Genomic DNA, 20,072 nt, shown 5'->3' with positions numbered 1-20,072 from the left:
TTTTGTGGTGCTATATGGTGTTATTGTATGATTTATTGCACAAATACTTTACACATTGCCTTCTAAGTTAAGCCTGACTGCTCGTGCCAAGCAACCAGAGGGTGGGCACAGGATAATTTGGATTGTGTGTGACTTACTCTGACTAGAGTGTGGGTTCTTGCTTGGACAGAGGGTAACCTGACTGCCAACCAAAAAACCTGATTTCTAACAATATCTATGAGACCATTCAAAGTTACGCAAAGTGGCTTTGTGTGGCCTCATCGATGTGAGTTAAAGGTTTGCACCATCATTGCATCAAAAAAGTGGTGCGACAGTGGCACAAGGGGCTCATAAATATGACCCCTAATGGCAAAAGTAAGAAAACACTAAGGGCCATATGTACGAAAGCTTTTTCCCATTGACACAGAATGGGTAAAATCCTTTGGTACATCTGGCCCTAACTTCCTAAAAGTGGCATTTTCAGAACTGCAATTTAAAATCTGACTTAACCACAAGTTGTCACTTTAAATTGTGATTCCAGAGAGATCACTCTTGGAGGTCTCATCTATTTCCAGTTGGAATTTAGACTCACAAAAATGGAATAAAGTAATCCTAATGTTATCTTATTGGAGAGATAGGCTTTGCAGTATTGAAAAACAAATGTAAGTGTTTTTGACTACCAGGACATAAAAAACTTACAAGTACATGCCCTACTTTTTAAATACACTGCACCCTGCCCATGGGCAAGTTCATGCCCTACTTTTCAAATACACTGCACCCTGCCCATGGGCTGCCCATGGGCCTACCTTAGGAGTGACATATCTTACCGCTTCAACATGGCAGTTCAAAACTCCACACACAGTTCTGCAGTTGCAGGCTTGAGACATGACTAAGGGGCTACCTACGTGGATGGCACAATCAGCGCCATATGCCCTCTATTAGCATTTAATTTACAGAATCTGGGCACATGTGGTGCACTTTACTAGGGACCTATAAGTAAATTAAACATGCCAATTGAGAATGAGCCAGCATTACCATCTTTAGAGAAGAGTGGATGCACTTTAGCACTGGTTAGCAGTGGTAAAGTGGTAAAGTGCTTAGAGTCCTAAGTGGTAAAGTGAGCAGAGTCATAAAGCCAACACAAATGAGGTTAGTAAAAGAGGAGGAGGAAGGCAAATTGTTTGGGATGACCTTTCAGAGAGGGCCATTTTGGAACAACAAGGTTGTGCATGGTGGCATGAGCGATAGTTACCTTAAGGCATGAGTTACACTTACTTGAGAGAACTGTAACCAGTGAATTTCAGTGTTTTGTTAAGTTTGACATATTACCTTGGCACTGAAATTTTTACTTAACTATGTCAATTTAACAATTGGGTTTGTTTGATAAATATAAATATATATATATATATATATATATATACACATGCACACACACACACGTTTTGTTTGTTAAATATAAATATATATATATATATATACACATGCACACACACACACACGCACACACACATATATTCACTAAAAAAAACAAAGTTTACAGGAAAGTTGAAGGTGGTCATTTCGATTTCCCGGAGTGTTCGGGCAGGTGGTCTTTCCACTGACCGCCAGCCTCCTGGAAAACCCACTGGCCGAATAATGTTTTCCCCGCCAGCCTGGCGGGGAACACGGCTGAAACATTGAGGGCGGCTCCATTGTTGGTGTGCAGCGGGTGCAGCAGCACCCGTCACGCGTGTCACTGGCCGTAAATCGTTGCAGGGGCACCCCCTCCGCCAGCCTTTTCAGGCTGGGGGCATTTGAAACATTATCCGCAGAGTAGAGCATGGCAGTGGGTGATAGCGTCACCCTGTTCTTTATATGGCGGTTCAGCCCGCCATGCCGGTTTTAGGCTTCAGCTGCCACTGCTGGCATGGCGGGCCGAACCGCCATGATCGTAATGAGGGCCATAGTTAGGATCAGAATTTACACGCAACAATTTAGAGTTATTTCAGTTATTTCAAGTAACTATACCTTATTCTATAACCATTGGTTTTGTCAGTTAATATAAATGTATGTGTATATATATATATATATATATATATATATATATATATATTTATATACATATATGTGTGTGTATATATATATATATATATATATATATACAGTATAAGTATATATATATTTCCTAAAAAAACAAAGGTTACAGGGAAGTTATAGTTGGGATCAGAATTTACATGCACAAAACCATAGAAATTCAACTGTTAGAGTTAGAATTATTTCAAGTAGCTATAATTCGTGCCCGAAGGTAACTAAAACTCACGCCCCCACTAAGCACAATTATCAGATTAATAATTTTACTGCAAATGTTGCAATGGAATTATCAATGATGTCATAGAAGATGCAATTACTGATGTAATATGTAATTAGCAGTGCATGGTGAGGGTGTGAGTTATAGTTATATTAGGGCATGATTTATAGTCAATGCCGTGGGGGGTTGACCGCAGAGCATGCCCTTTGGTCAGGCCCTGCAGCCAGCCCCGTGTGAATCCAAACCCATGCCAGGAGGGAAAAGCAAGGAGAAGGCACTCAAAAAATGGTGGAAAAACAAAGGAGAAAGTAGTGAAAACTGGGGAAAAGCAAGGAGAAGGCACAGAAAAAAATGAGGGTAAAAGCAAGAGAAAAGCTTTGAAAATGAGGGAAAAGTAAGGAGACGCACACATAAAAACAATAAAAAAGCAAGGAGAAAGCAGTGAGAATAAGGGAAAAGCAAGAGGAGAGCTACAGGGATTTGGCAGCAAAAATAAAAGTAAAACATGTTTTTGGTACATGTGGAACCCTACCACCGGGCCTAGCAGGGTCATGGTATTCCTACCCTGCTCCTTCTATTTCTTTTTACTTTTTGCATTGGACACGGCTGACACCAAGTCCCAAGATGGCTGCCTTCATTTCCTAGTTGAAGGTCTAGCAGACAATCTGCTCTGAAATCTGTTGGATGCATGGAGGATCCACACCTCTAGATTTACAAATTTATTTTTTCTTCAATAGCTCCCAAACTACTGAGCAGATTTACACCAAATTACAAAAAGAGCTCTTTCAGGACTAACGTCTAGCTTTCTGCCAGGTTTTGTGTATTTCTGTTGAGCGATTCGAGTTATAGTCAGGTCTAAAATCTTTATGGAAAATAACATTAGAAACACACATTTTTTGGCCCGCCCCCTTTTTCTCGGCCCCCTCTTATTGAATCTTCCCAAAACTTTTCATGCAGCACTAGACAAAGTAGAGTACACATTATCTCATCAATAATTTTGCTGCTGATGCTACATTCATATTATTAATGATGTCATAAAAGATGTTATGAGTGTTGTAATAACTGGGGTAATTAACAGTGCATGGCGAGGGTGTGAGTTATTGTTACCTTAGGGCACGAGCTATAGTTACTTGAGATAAACATTACTATAACTGCTGAATTTCTAACGCTTTGTGCGAGTAAAATGTGAACCTAACTATAGAATCCCTGTAACTGTTGGCTTAAGTTAATGTCTATGTTTTTTAAGTCTATTTCCTAACTATACCATCCTGGTAACCTTTGTTTTTTTCAGTAAATTTCTGTGGATTTTTTAGGTTTAAGTAATATTTAATTACTTTATGTTAATCCAATCACCTCCATGCATGGACTTCGTGTCCTAAGGTAACTATAACTTGCACCCATGCCATGCACACTTTTCTCAACCATAATTTTCTGCAAATGTTACAGTGATATTATCAATGAGGTCAAAGATGATGTCATGAGTAATGTAATACTGGGATAATTAGCAGTGCATGGCGAGGGTGCGAGTTATAGTTACCTTAGGGAACAAGTTATAGTTACTTGATATAACTCTAACTATTACAGCTAAATTTCAATGGTTTTGTGCACATAAAATCTGAACCTAAGTATAACGCCCGTGTAACCTTTGTTTTTTTAGTGAATTTCCAAGTTTAAAAAACTATAATGTCGCTGTAACCTTAGTTTTAATGTCTAGGCTTTTTTTGTAACATTGAGTAAGAGACCTATTGTAATGCACGAGTGGGAGGTGATGGACGCAGGGCCTGGCCTGGCAATGAGTTGCCCCCACCCAAGTTTTCTGCTCCTGCCCCCCCTGCCCTTGCCATTGATTGTCTAGTCTAAGTCCATGCCCCTGCTCCCTCATTACAGCCCTGTATAGTTGTTTTTCTTCCACAGCCCTTCCGGTCTGCCATGAACAGTTAGCTTGCTGCGCCATTCACCTCCACTCCACCCTCTGTTGTCTGCAACTGCTGCAATCCCTGACACTTGCCCTGTAATGTCAGTTTGGTGCCCCTGCCCATCTCCCTCCTGCCCTCTGTTATTTGAGTCCATGTCCATCCTCCATTTTGCCAGCCCTCTGTGATCCAGTATTCCATACTTGCCAACATTTTGAACTTGGTAAGAGGGAGTTTTTGAAAAAAAAACTGGGGAATTGATTTTCCTCATTGACCTACATTGAGATTTTAGGCATGAGGCAGATAAAATAAAGCCCTTTTGGGCTTAGAAGCATCAGGAGTCTCCTGCCTGAATTGGCCCAGTTGACATGTATAGTTGTACCTTAACTGCCTTTTCCTTCTGCCCTCACTTGCCGGTTATATTGCCACAGCCTCTCTTGCCTGTCCTGCATGGTTGGTTTGTTGCCCCTGCCCCCCCCCCCCCCCACCTTTTACCTGCCATCCATGGTCCGTTGTACTGCCACTGCCCCTCACGCCTGCCCAGTGTGATCATCTTGTTGCCTGTGAACCCTCCTCCCTGCCTTCAATCATCTAAGTCTGTGCCCTGACCTCTGCCTCCCCACAGTATTCTAATGAACAACTAGATTGCTAATAGCATATATTTATTACACAATTGTGACACGCCTGACCTCATATTGATGTAATCAAAACTGTAATACCTAAAGCATGTCCTTTATAATTTATAAAATGGAAGGGTCTTATTCCCTTAGAAATTATGGTAGTGTTGTAAAAAAATGAAATGAGGACATATATCTTCTGAGTTAACAAATAGTGAAAAATCACTTTTAACCTATTTGCTATCTTTATGTACCAAAGTTAATGTGCCCTTGTGCCCTTGTGTAATGTAACTAATGCTCATTTAAAGCACTCCAATACATTTGGGTCAAGTCTGCGCTATATAAAACTGCAAAAAACACACTTCTGTCATTGGGCTATACTTGGGCTACGTTTGGGTGATATGTTTGCTACATTTGGGCTCTTTTTTCTCTGATGGCCACCTTGGGAGACGTATTTGTTATGAAGCTACCTAATTTCCGTAGTTACTGCAGTATACTCAGTAGAAAATGCTTTCAGTTTTCCACTTCGATTCCATCAAAATGGGCTTCTTATCGGCCACATTTGTGGCAGAAATTCAGAATATTAGCACTCTACTTGCTCATTAGAACATGGTAAGATACTTATTAACAGGGAGTTAACTAGCAGTCCGCTGTGTTGAAAGTGCACGTTTCAGTACATGTGTCAAAACGTTTTAATGAAATAAAAAAGAAAGATATTTGAGAACTTACTTAAGACATGTCTGAATGTTTCTTTCTACAGCACTAACCATAATTTCTATCACACATTGAACCTCCTCATTTTGTTTCTTTCTAAATTAAATGTTTTCAGTTTTACCAGTCTGATTCAATCAAGATGGCTTCAGATGTACCCCACTTTTGTCATAAAAAAGACTGTTACCGCTCTAGTTGTTCTTTAGAACTCTGTGGAGACTGCAGTCAGTGTTGCCAGATTGGGCTATTTCCCGCACAAATGGGCGATATTTTTCCCATTTGTGTGAGAAAATAGTCAACTGGGGGGAGGCGATTTTTTTTTTCGGCTTCTTTTGTAATGTTGTGCTGATTTTTTTTCCTCGGGCGGTGCCTCCGCTCCAGTGCAAGTTCATTACCATCATGGTCTATGAACTTGCACTTTGGACGTGTCACTCACGTCACTCCGACTCATCCGTCACTGTCTCTGACGAGTCTCAGAGTGTGCGCCTGCGCAGCAGCACAGCGCGCCGCCACGGTGAGATGACTGACAGCCACACACTGAGCCTGCCTGCCTGCCTCTGCGGAAGTGTGCCGCGGGCTGCGCCTGCGCGGCACAGTGGCGGCCGCGGCCTGTGTAAGCCAGGCAGCGCTGCGCACTGTGTGCAGTGAAGTTGTTGGGTGGGTGGGTGGGATCACATCGACAGTTTACGTCACGTCATGTCACTGCATCACTCACTCTCCTATGCAAGTGAGAGTCGGTGTCGTGACTCATGACTGACGGTAAATCGTCGCATGGAAATTGTTGTTGGGGCAGAGAGTCAATCTAGGAGCGCGCAAAAGCGCTACCAATTGACGCCCCTGCAAAAAATTATTGGCCTGCCCCCGCAGCATTATTTAAAATGCTGGCTGCATCGCGCTGTCTCTCACTGGCTGTACACGTGCCACGTGGTGGTGTCTTTTGTGTGTGGGTGGCTCTTCTCTTGGCGCCCTGAGCCTCAGCCTGCACATGTGTGGTGGTGGGCCCCCCTGGAAAAGTCTCTTCCTGAATTGACGGCAGCCTCAGAGTGCGACTGCAAGATTGGGGCCTGAGATACCCCCTGGCCCCTTCCTGTTGTGTAGGTGCTACCTATGAACCCTACCTACACTGACGTGCGACCGGTTGGTGCGCAGCTGCGGAAGACAAGGTAAGTGTACTTCAATTTGTGCTTTGTGACTTGTGAGTAGTTGTATTCCTTATTTTTAATATTCAGGGGCTAATTGTGTATTGAGAGTGCATAGGATGTAAAGCATGGCAGGATTGAATAAGAATGAGTGGCATGCAGGGTGGCACAGCCAGTGCTTAATTTGTAAATAAAAATGTGCCGGTGTCCAAAGCTCTCCTCTTAAACATGCGGCTGCTGCAATTAAATGTGCAAACGTGGAATACTAGGGCAGCGTAATCCTGAAGCCATGTTGGGCCTCTTTAGTCCTTTTTAAGTCAGTTCCTGCCATTTCACCTCACTCCTGCAGCTTTCTGCTCTCGCCCTTTCTGACGCTTTTTTTCATTTTTGCATTCCTCCATCTTTCCCATTTGTGTCTTTTGCTCGCAGTAAATGCTAGAGGCAGGAAAAAAGAGTGCCGTCCCTCAAAAATAAGTGCCGGTGCTCCGCACAGGAAACAACAAGCACAAATTAAGCACTGGATGGAATCACATGAAGGTTGGTGATGACAAAGAGTTATTGTTTTCGACTCGTAATGCAAGGGGGTTACCAGCTGAGTTGTGCAGTGCGTGCTTTGCAGGGCAGTGAAATAAAAATAAATCATTCAGTTTGGGTATCACTTAAACCATTTTATCTGAAACCTTTTTGCATGTTTGGTAGCAGTCTATCTTATACTGCCAGTAATGCAAGTTTAACCTAATGACTTACATTTGAACAACACACAATTCTCCATTGCAGCAACAAAGATTTAATTCTGTGGCTGTTTGGTTACACACAGACCTTTCAGTGCATTAACTAATAGAGGTTTCCTAATATACAGTGATTAACTTAACTTTTTTATTTTTTAGTTTAAGGCATGAGTTATGTATGTGGCTACCTGAAAGAGAGTATTTTGTGTTTTTTAGCCACACGCTTAACCCCGCCCCATTGCCTGCAGCATCAGTGTTCCAATACTTTTTTTAATGCACTTTGAGCTGTGTGCTCAGCTGATTTATTCATTTATTTCACTCCAGTTGCAAGCAGTGCAAGCACAAATGTGGTCTCATTGGCTGAGCTAAGCGAAATGAGGGTACATGGTCAGTGTTCAGCCTCACTGCATGGTTCTGTTCGTGATCTTAGTGCCTAAATTATTTACATCACTTCTTGTCATGCTCTGCTCAGCATAGCCATTGCTTGCATTTGACACAAAACACTCGTCTTTACCAGTAATTTAAGTTTAAGTTCACAGACTGTGGGTCACTGTATTCTGGCCTCTGGTAGGAAATGTTTGCTTCAGCCTACGATTGCATTATTTCAGTGTTTAAAGTTTGGGCTACTTTTTGGGCTGGAACCGGTTCATTTGGGCTTACTTTGGGCTGGCCGTTCAACAGCTTTGGGCTTTAGAAGGCTTTTCAAATCTGGCAACTCTGACTGCAGTAGAACACAAGAGAATCAACTTACAGGTTGCTCATGTTGGAAGTATACTGAGAATATTTGAGAATATTAGACTACATTATCATATAGCTGAGAAAGATAGTGTGAATTTACATAAAATATACTCACATGTCAGCTTCTGGAGTACCTTTTATCACCTCCATCGGAAAATCAAGAGAAAAAAGTTTTCTCTTAAACATGATTCATGAAATCCCAGCAGCGTAAAAACACTACAATTCCTAAAATTAGTATGGTAACATCAACAAATGATTTATATTGTAACAAAAAAATTGTTATCACCCTTTATACGTTCTCTTTGTGACCCTCAAAACCTGTCATTCACTACAATGCATTTCAAAGGGGAGCTATCATGTATGTTGGTCCCAAGATGGCTGCCAGCACTTCCTGGTTGAATTGTTGACCGCCAATCAGAACTCACTGTGAGATCTGAGTTTAGGCTCTGCCCAGATATACACATTTTGATTTCCTTCATTTCCAAATAGGAAAAAGGGTGATCTGCAGACCAAAAGCTACCTTTCTGCCACATTTGTTGTAATTCCGTCCAGCAGTTCGGCTCCAGGCATGCCTAAAGATTTTATGGGAATTAAATTGGGAAACACACTTTTTGTGACTCCTCTTGTTTTTCAGTCACCATTTGACAGATCACCCCGAAACTTCCCATGTACAGCAAGACCCTTCCACACACTTTTTAGGGAAAATTTCATGGAGAATCGTCAGATGGTACCAAAGATATATCCAAATCAAAAAAAAAAAATTCTATGGAAACTCGCTCCTAACCATAACTACATACTGGCAATCACCAGTTGGTGATAGATATATATATATATATATATATATATATATATATATATATATATATATATATATATATATATATATATATATCTGTCTATTCATCTATGTATCTATCTGCCTGTCAGTCTCTTTTTCTATCTGTCTGTCGCCTCTCTATCCATACATCCATGAGTCATCCATCCCATTATCTTTATATCTATGATTTATCCATCCATCCCACATTCCCATCCCACAGTCTGTCAATCTATTTGTCTGTCGGTCTGTCTCTTTATCTATCGGTCTGTCGCCTGTCCATCCATCCATCCATCCATCAATTCGTCTGTATGTCTGTCTAATACTGTTCTTTAAATCTCTCCCTCCTTCCTTGCTGCTTTCTTACCCCCCTCTGTTTCTTGGGTTCTGCCCCCGTCCATCCTTCGCAGTTGGTCAGCTAGACTGGCGCAGGGACTGAGTGATGTAAAAATGACTCTTTTGTGTGGTTGGTACTGCTTCCTTTCAGTGATCTCAGCTCAAACCGGAAACAGGCACCCATCCTTGACAGGTTAGAGAAATGTCATGGACAGGACAGCAGGGGGGGCAGGTGGCCAAAAATGTTAGATGTGTCACATGAAAGTTCTCTGTGATTCGATTCTAAATGTCCCACAATATTGTCAAACAGCAGAAACTGGTGACTTTTGTGAATGGTCGCCATAATTCATTTTTGTTCTCTGACTAAGCAAAACTTTAGCTAAAGTTGTAGTTATTTCCTATTGCTCAATGCTTACATAAAAGAGTGTGCTTAATAACTTATGAATATGTAGATAGCTACCCCTAGTGGTTTGCTGCATTATGTCTTACAAGGTCAAATTATGAAGTCATTACACAAGTTTGAATGTTCTTTTGTTTGAAATTGTCACTAATACGTGGTTTCTTCCTCGAGAATGGAAGTAAATGTTTTGCGATTAAAAGTTTCTTCCAGAGAAGCGAAGTTTAGACAAGATAGAACAATAGAGTCACAGATGCGATTGAAGAGGAAAAGTTACTATTATGAATGTGACCTAGTTATTGTCGACGTCATTGCATTTTAGGTTGTCAAATAAAATAACTATTGGTTGTATCGTAAGCCACCCCATGTACTGACCAATCATAGACTTTTCAAAATTCAATTTAACGATCTGTCCTCTGTTCGAGAAATAGAGTTTGTCACTTAGTAATTGTGATTGTTGCCATTGTTGGAGTAGTGTAGGAGAGAGAAGTGAACAAGATCCTGCTATCCTTTGATGGTTCGCGTTATATACTGTCGATGTAGGCCCGATCCTGATGGTGTCCCCTTGCTGAAGTAGACTGCATGTTGTTGTTCTATGGGTAATGTATGAAATTGCATTAATATATGTTTTGCTTTGCAGGTACCAGCTGAAACTTATAGTTTAATTACTGCATAATAATAATAACAATAATAATACTAATAATAATAATAATAATACTAATGATTTGTTTCAATAAGCCGAGCTAGAGTGATTCTTCTAAACTTATGTTTCTAAATTCTTTTACATGAAGTCCAACATGTTGATGCTAATTTGTAGTTACTGAGAGAATCTACCTTCACATGCTCATGATTCATATTGAATTTCTTCGATTGTTTGTACTAATGCATACTTTTCCTTTGTTGACAATTCTAGTTTTATTGATCAGTGTTATGATACTTGAGATTATTTGCTTGATTGCCTTGATTAAACCCAGATATATAAGACGTTCTAATCAGCCACTGTTGAATCTATATGCTTATCATTTATGCCTGAGAGTTATTTTTGTAACATTAGCATTGTTAATCTAGGGAAATTAAATTATAATTCTTCTTAATGAACTGGTGTTGTTATTGTTTTGAGGTCCAGATCTTTGAATAATATGATTACTGTTGATGACTACATTACTCATTATCTGCACCCTCTCAAACCTTTATCGTGTCGATCCATTGGCCTCTAGCGCAAAATCCACTATTCAGTTTAAAGTAATAGCTAGGATTTCGTGGCGCTGCAGCAGTGACACTGTAGTCGTATTCTAACAGCATAAGGCTTCTGATACCTATAGATGGAAAAACAATGTACGCGCAACGCAAATCTTAACATCAAAGTTATTCTAATTTCAAACAGTAATACAATTTAGAAGGGTTTATCTTTTCACTTTGTGCCTCTGCTGCTGGCTGCAGTAATGCAATGGAACGGGCGAGCAGCTGTCTGAAGGGGAACCACTGTTGGGGGGCAGCCATGCGTGTAACCGTGTATATTAAACAGCACCATTCTCACAGGTACTCATTAAAGGTGCATCATCTCAAAGTGCGCGGAGGGACACTTTGCGCAAATCGTCTTTATAAGGTGCTAAAAAGACTCCCTTTGGCCTTATATATTTTTTGTTTTGTTTTTTCTCACAAAACGCCTTAAAAAGTAAATGGTAATAATAATAAAATGTCACAACATTTACATACAAGGGAGTACACATGGCAACATTTTAACAGGCCTGGAGCGCAAGTACGTCTATTCGATGCTAGAAAATCTCTGTAAATTTGTTTACATAACCAGAGTGTTAGCGAGGAAACGGCTAGGCAAGTATCCTGAACGGAGTTTGTAAGCAGTTTCTGTTTTTTAAAAATAATTTATGAGGCAGTATATGGAATTTCTTCCTGGACATTCCTGTTACTGGAATGCTACCAATTTAAAAACAAGCATTTGCAATACAACAGGTCTTGCATTACATTGAATTAGAGCTATTAGCATTGTAAACTCCTAACCAGACTTTTCTTCCCACATTAAATAAAATAAATTTTTTAAAAAGAGATTGATTGCGCTGTGTTAAACACAGCACGGTTGCGTTGCGAAATAAAGAGAAAAAGTAGTCCAGAAATCATACGGAAAACATGGAGCCTCTTATGTTTTCAGTAGTTTAGCCGTGCTCTTGAGGAGGGCTAAACACCGAAAAAGGCATGACGTATGCATGCCTTTCACAAATTAAAACAAATGGATTTTAAAAGGCAAGCCCACGAACCAATGAAAGTGACTGACGTAAAATGGGCGTGGTTAAATCCACCTGAAGAGAGATTAGAAGAGGGATGGAGTGCTTTGCGCTCTTCCCTAAAAAAAAGAGTACATTGTATTTAAAGTGCTTTTCATATTGTTAGCCCGTCAGACCTTATTAAGTAAACTTACAAGGGAGACGCAAATAGGCAGATGGACCTTTTGACTGTGCTTCAAGTTTTTCCCACCATATATCCCATTCCAATATAGATCAATAACCACAACAATCAATAACATTAGTAATCAATAGCAGTCAGTAATTTCCACACACCATGACCTTGCAGTCATGAATAACCACACCTTTATGTAAAAATTAGAATATCTTATTCTCTATATTAACAATGCTAAGGTCACGTAACTTAGTCTCAACATCAAATGATAAACATACAGAAACAATTCTGTCTGTCCAAAGCAGCAAAAGAATCACAATCTAATCAAAGCTTTAGCTACTAAACATTCTAATGTTACAGTACAAATTATTAGCAATAATAACCGTGCAAATGACATTACATACATTTAGGTTCAGCAAAGAAAAGACATCAACTGCTATTACATGTAGCGAATGTCATCAGTGAGAACTCTAACTAACACCAGATTAGAATAGCATGTTTGGGCTTCATGCAAAACAATTTAGTCAACACAAATTTGGAAAAACATCTAACTATGGGTGTATCAAAATAGCGGTTGTTACCTAGAAACAAAAGCAAATAGACATCAAAATCAGTGACATTGTTAGTATACCTGTCCTCTATATGGTTCAGCAAGCAGTGACAGTCGTCATCAATAGGACATCAGTTCGGTCAGCAAGACATCAGGATTCGGCATCAAAGCCTCTTTAAGCAGTTCCAAAGTATATAGCTAAACTCTCAAGACAGTTAAGAAGAATAACGCAGAATGGCCTCGCTCCTCTCTGTGCAGTCTGGCTAAGTTAGATTTCCTAAAACTGCTACCCACATGCTTATTAGTCAGGGGATCACATGTTGACACTTAGTCCAATGAAACTAAAAACTCAAATCTATAATTTTACTAGTACATGGTTCATATGTCAAAGATTGGTTTCTTTTCTCCATCTCTCATCATTTGGCTCAACAGGTAATAATATTGTTGCAGCTTATACTCCAGTCAGTACATACATTGTCTTCTCCTGGGAAAGTCAGTCTTACACACATTATATTAAACATTGTTTCACTAGCAAGTGCAGCATCTTCTAGCAAGCAGTTTCTCATGAGAAAGAACTTCAGCTATGAGCACATGGACAGTACAGTGGAAAATCACAGTTTAATTCTCTAAGCATCCATTTTAGGAGTTGATTAAAAAAATGCAGCTTAACATGAGGCCGTGCAACTAGGCCAAGACCTCACTATGTTAAGGCCTACAAATAATAAAGCTAATACATAATGCATAACCTTTAACATGACATATTACTACATTAATCAAACATAAGCTCATCATTTCATATTAATAAGCCATTAATAAGTACACTTCGTGAACATTGACGGCCACTCTGGTGGACTTACCTTCAAATGCGTGCATTATTTTTCTCTGTTAATAAATTTTCTACGCAAATTCAACACTCAAAATACATGAATATTCATTATTAAAATCTGCGTTAACAACATAAAGTTCACTTCGGAGCAGACCCCAGAGGATGATAAAAAACACTCCTACAGGTGTGGAGCAGAGAATGCAGGCATGTATGTGATGAACCAATTTTCTAAACGGGCCTGTAGATGTACAGGGTTTAGCTTGCTACTTGAAAATAAGTTTTAATTTCTAACACTGGCTTCTAAAAGTGTAATAATCATTTTTAGTGTATCGCTCAGAGTGTCTCATTAATTAAAAATTGAATACCAATCAGGAGAGTTTCACACACACTCAAGTTAAGCTCTGGAAAATGTCACCGTGCTCTCTGTTTTTGCTCTGACTCACCCCAGAAATTAAAAAACTAAAATGTATTTCCCAGTCACATTTTCTTTTTTAAATCGTGACATATTCTAAATGAGCCCTTCTTGGATGCACCAAGAGCGGCCTTGCTCCACTTTTAGCGACGCTCCGGTGGCGCTGTGCCCTGCTCCATAGCTACAAAGTTATGTTAAGCACCTTTATGTGGTTTAACGTGGCCTTGCAAATAGAGGCCGACTGACGCAGTCTTCTGTGGCAAAGGGGCGTGCAAAGGGTGTTGCTGTGGGTGTACTCACACAACACCCATTGCTTTTTGATGCTGCGCAGAGTTACAAGAAATCGTAAACCTGGGGCAGCGCCAAAAACTAACACCACCCCAGGGGTGGCGTTAGAGTGGTGCAACGGGGACAAATACTTTCAATTCTCCTCGTTTTTTGTTCTTTCTATTTGTACTGCATTCTACAGTACACATAGAAGGAGCAAATCAACATTGATTGTTTATGTGCAAGCACGCATACTTGTGCTAGGGCGCAAGGGTGTTTGTGTTAGCGCTAGGCAGATGATTTGGCACCAGCGCAAAGGAAAACATAGGGATGCTCCATATTCTTGTAAATCCCTGCATTTTGGATATGGCGCAGCTCGGATCAGCAATATTCACTATCACTCATGCCACCATGCACAACCCTGTTGTTGGAAAATGGCCCTCTCTGAAAGGTCATCCCAAAGAATTTGCCTTCCTCTTCCTCTTTTAATAACCTCATTTGTGTCAGCTTTAAGACTCTGCCCACTTTACCACTTAGGACACTGAGCACTTTACCACTGCTAACCAGTGCTAAAGTGCATGCACTCTCCTCTAAACATAGTAACGTTGGCTCATTTAATTTACTTATAGGTCCCTTATCCCCGGCTGAGGTCTTGCATCTTTTCAAATATTTGGGGGACCTGGTGGCTGTGGGAAACGATACTCATGGAGAAAATGACCAGCACCATCATTCAAAGGAGACTTGTTGATCAGGTTTGTAAATGACACAATTTTGGATCGTTAATATCAAGCAGATGTTTTCTGAAGGTACACTAAATAGAGAACGGGTGTCTTTTTGTGTATCTTTGTGTGTGGGTGTTAAGAGTGTTTTTGTGTCGCTGTGTAGGGGCGTGCATGTGTTGTTTGTATGTGTGTGTGTGATTGTGTTTTAAATGAGTACACTGTAGTATCATAGCATCGGGGATATATATTATAGTGGTAAAAAGCCACTTATTAGAAACAGGTGATCAGTCGTCTGGTCCGGTTTAAAGTAACATGTCGACAGGTAGCATGTGGAATTTAGCTCCCCCTATATCGCTTTTACCCTGAAAGATCTGCCTACAGATGGTAAATATCACAATTTTCTAGAGTGTACACAGCACTATTTAAAGGGTGGTTTGAAAAAACACGCTTCATATCCTAGTATTTCACTGCAGGCCTATGATTATGTTTCTTAGAGGAGTTTGGGGCAGTAGGAGAAAGAATGGGGCCTGTCTTAGGCATGTGTTTCTGTGCTAAGCAGATGTTTGCTGAAATAAAAGTTTCGGATGGCAGGTAGAGGGTGCCAAGCCCCCCGCTCTGGGGCATGTTGGGCCGACAGGTGCAGAGAATGAGTCCAGTGCTGATGGAATTACATTGATTTACCGTAGTGTCGATAATACAGTGAACCAAAATGATGAATTACATTGATTTCCTGAAATAGCGAAAGGGGGCAGACACTTTGGCAAAGCCTGCCTGGGCCTTTATGCTGCCTGACATTATACGGCACTGGCTAGTGCCAGTAAAAGTATGTTTTTGCTACCTGCACCCCCTTCTCACATTTATTAGGGGCATTTCTCAGGTAAAGTTGATAGTGAAACTGTAGATTTATATTGCTTAAAAGTTGGACGGGCTTCATGGCCGCAGCGTCATTAACAACCAAAGTTAGGATGAGCAAATGAGGCTTTAATTTGGAAAAGGGTTGGAGAACAAAGCATGCTGCTATTGGGAGAGCCCTCTCCTGCCCACTCCCGCCCCTTTCTGTCCTGGGTGAGAGCACTTTCTTTGGGGACAGCCCCACCGCACCCTCCACCTCAAGTTCCTGCATGGGGCTAGATAAAAAATTACTGGCCTCAACTGTGGGATACTTCGCTTCAAAAAACAAAATTGCATTGGATTTGTGAATCTGCCATGATTTTGGTGCAAACATTTTTAATAATGCTTTTTTTGCCCTGGCTGGGTCCCAGGAGGACCCCAGCATCAAGGCTAGGGGATCAGGGTATTCCTATTCGCGACCATTTTCTACATTTTATCTTTTTGTTTGGGACTTGGCTGAATCTGAGTCCCAAAATGGCTGCCAACACTTCCTGGTTGAAGTGTTGCCAGCCAATCAAATCTTTGCATGAGAGATTGGAAGATTCGCAAAGGGTTTGCACCTCTAGAAAATTGGTTTTCTTTTAATATTTCAAAAAACTACTGAATGGATTTACACCAAATAACAAAAGTGAACCAACAGCTATCTTTCTGCTAAATTTGACATAATTCTATCCAGTGGTACAGGCTGTATTTGTGTCTAAAATCCCAATGAGAAAATGCAGTGGTAAATCACATTTTGGGACCCCCTTCTTTTTCTCGACTCCCACTTGACAAATCACCCCAAAAACTTTCAAGACAGCAGCTGAAGTGAGTGGCAAACTAGTTTAATTCATTAAAAAAACAAATGTTGCCAGGAAGTTACATTTAGGTTCAGATTTTACACATGTAAAACCATAGAAATTCAGCAGTTATAACTTGTGCCCTAAGGCAGTGGTTCCCAACATTTTGATTTCTGTGGACCCCCACTTTAACATTAATGGAACCCAGGGACCCCCACTAAGTCATCATGGGAATCCGGGGACCCCCACCTGAGTCATTACTGGAAGCTGGGGACCTAATTTGTCAATATTTGTTAATATTTTTTAAGTTTCTAGGCTCTCGCGGACCCCCTGAGAAGCCTTCACGGACCCCCAGAGGTCCCCGGACCACAGGTTGGGAACCACTGCCCTAAGGTAACTATAATTCATGCCCCTAACATACACAATTTTCTCATCAAAATCTTTATTTCAAATGTTGTCATAGAAGATGTCAATATTAATGTAATATGAGGGATAATTAGCAGTGCATGGAAAGTGTGCATATTATAGTTACCTTAGGGCATGAGTTATAGTTTCATGAGATAAGTATAACTTCTGAATTCCGATGGTTTCGTGCATGTAAAATCTGAACTGAACTATAACATTTAGTAGTAAATTTCTAAGGTTTTTTTTAAATTCTATTTCCTAACTATATTGTCTCCGGATCATTTCTTTTTTTCAGTGAATACTACTTTTCTAATGTACAGTAATATTTAATTACTAAAAGTTAATCCAACTGCTTCTGCTCACAGCCTTCAGTTAAATACACGAGGTGCAGTTTAGTCAATTAGAGGGTTACTATTATGTTAAGAAATTCAAAATGGAGCATGAATTGGACTGTTCGGTCATTGTGATAAGGGTGGGAACATTTGCTCACTGAACCAGCAATCTCACTAATTCCGAAGTATTTTGCATATATATATATATATATTTATTTATATAGTCTATATATATATTCTCTGAGAAAACCGAAGGTTACAGGGACGTTATAATTAGGAAATATAATTTTTTTTAAAACATAGAAATTCACATAAAAAAACAAAGGAAACAGGGATGTTATACTTAGGTTCTGAATTTACTGCCACAAAGCCATAGAAATTCAGCAGTCATAGTTTGTTATTTCAAGTAAGTATAACTTGCGGCCTAAGTTAACAATAACTTGCGCCCCCGCCATGCAATTCTTTCCTCAATAATTTGCCTTCTAATGTTTAATTGATATTTTTATTGACATTATAAAAGTTGTCATGAGTGCTGTAATAACTGGGGTAATTAGCAGTACATGGCGAGAGACAGAATGGCTACGTGGTCCCACTCCCCCGGCTGCTGTTTGACAGCTCTCACTTGCTGGGACCAGAGTGTTTGCTCCGACTTGGTGGGAGCTGTCAAATAACAAAAAGCACAATCTGTGGAACAAAATCTAGTTTTCTGCCAAATTTGGTGTAATTTTGTCCAGCAGTTCGGGCTGTAGTCATGTTCAATACTCCTATGGGAATTAACATTGTGTCCCTGTTTTTCTTGATCCCCACTTGATGGATCACCCCAAAACTTACAGTGCCTAACAACAATCACTGGCACACTTTTTGGGGGAAAATTTCAATAAGATTCGTCAAACCACTCCTAAGAAAGAAGCAAGCCAAAAAATGCTTTTTCAATGAAAACATGGTCCTAACTATAACTACTTACTGGTGACCACCAGTAGGTAGTACGTATATACATATTTATATGTAAATATATACACAAACACACATACCTATATATACGTTTATATATAAATATATTTGTTTTCACTGAAAAAACAAAGGTTAACGCAATGTCACAGTTTGTAGTAATATAATTTAAAAAACGCTGAATTTCAGTAGTTATAGTCTATTGAGTTAATTATAACTTACTCCGTAACCATTCACTGCTTATGATGTCTCATATTACATCACTCAAGACATGTAAATTGACATCATTAATAACATCACTGTTGACATCTCAAATTACATCACTGATGGCATCACTGATAACTCATTTTCCTTATGCTGAACAGGGTTGCTGGGTGCAAATGTGTGGGTCTGTGTGGAAATAGCATAAACCCTGGAGACAATCATGCTTGTGAATGTTGGAAGCTCTGTGGTGCACCCCTTATAATTCAGCAAAGTTTGGGATGGAAGTATTTCTTCCTGTTAAACAATGTAAAGGCTCAGCACACCCAGTGTGAGTTGCAGAGGTATGTTCAAAACTAGGAGGCATAAAGCCAAAGGTTGTTAGAAAAAATGTATGCTAAAGGACAAACTTTTGTTCACAATAGATAATCCACTATAAGGTATGTGAGCCAGCTCCCTTACTAAATATTTGAAATGTATTGTGCTAGGCAAATTCTATGTGGCAAGTACATTTATATAATGTGGATGGACTTTTTCAAACGTCACTGGAGGTTTTGAGACATTGGTGATTGTCGCACTTAGAAGACGTTTATCTCTCACTGATGTTGCAAGCATAGTATAAGGTTGTATGGCATTGTGCACTTCACAGGGATGTATGTAGTGTATCTTACAAAATTATGGAGTTTAGTCCATAGGCCTTGCAATAAAGTGTCTTCACAGTGGCTGTTGGAAAATGGGTTATTGGTAAGGGCAGATAAGTACCTACACTTAGCAATAGGCCACTAACCTCCACTTAGGTCCAGTTAGACCTGAATAAATTAAACTCAGCTCAACCCTTGGGAGCTTGGCAACGAGCAACAAGGCTTAACTTAGGAGACAAATGCGTAAAGCATTTAAAAATCACAAAACAGTAAACAAGTAAAACACAAAAAACAGTAAAAATCCAACACCAATTTATAAAAATGGAATATATTTTGATCTTTAAAATGACATCATAATGATTAAAATTGGATGAGGGGAACCGGAGATATGAATTTTTACAGAATTAATGCTTTATTGCGCATAGAAGAAACTAGCGCTAAAAGGGTTAAAAAGGTCACAATGGAAAGGAACAAAGACCAGAGTTCAGCCCACCCACAAGGTAACCCTGTCACACTTACTTTCAGAAGTGTTTCTTGATTCAGGAATGTGGTCCAGAGCACCAGCCAAGGGTTCAGAGGCTCTGGTTTGCCTCTTGGGGCCTGGGACTACAACTCCTACAATGCACCTCTTCAACTTGTGGAGCTGCTCCAAACATCTCCAAACTTCTGGATCTTCTTCCAGAGGTACTTTTTGGGTACTTGAAGTGTCCACAACTTGATCCAAGGTTCCAGAAGCTCTGAGTTGCTCCTTGGGAGTTGGGACTACAACTCCCAGAATGTGCTTAGTCAGAATCCTCAAATGGCCACTGAATGCTGGTTAGCTGGGCTCTGCTTGCAGGACTTGATGCAGGGGACTCAGGACAGCTTCTTTATACCTGTAGTAAAGAGGGAGTACCTTGTTGAAGCAGTAGGAGACAGACAAAGTTCTTTTAGTGGTGAAGCCCAAGTGTGCAGCTGGTGCAGTCCTTCAAAGTGCAGTGTCCAGGTCAGGGGTCCAGCAGGGCAGTCCTTCTTCTTCTAGAGTTCT

Source organism: Pleurodeles waltl, chromosome 3_1, assembly GCF_031143425.1.
Source record: "Pleurodeles waltl isolate 20211129_DDA chromosome 3_1, aPleWal1.hap1.20221129, whole genome shotgun sequence".
Taxonomy (NCBI): Eukaryota; Metazoa; Chordata; class Amphibia; order Caudata; family Salamandridae; genus Pleurodeles; species Pleurodeles waltl.
The sequence above is the reverse complement of the archived record's forward strand: the minus strand, read 5'-3'. Positions refer to the sequence as shown.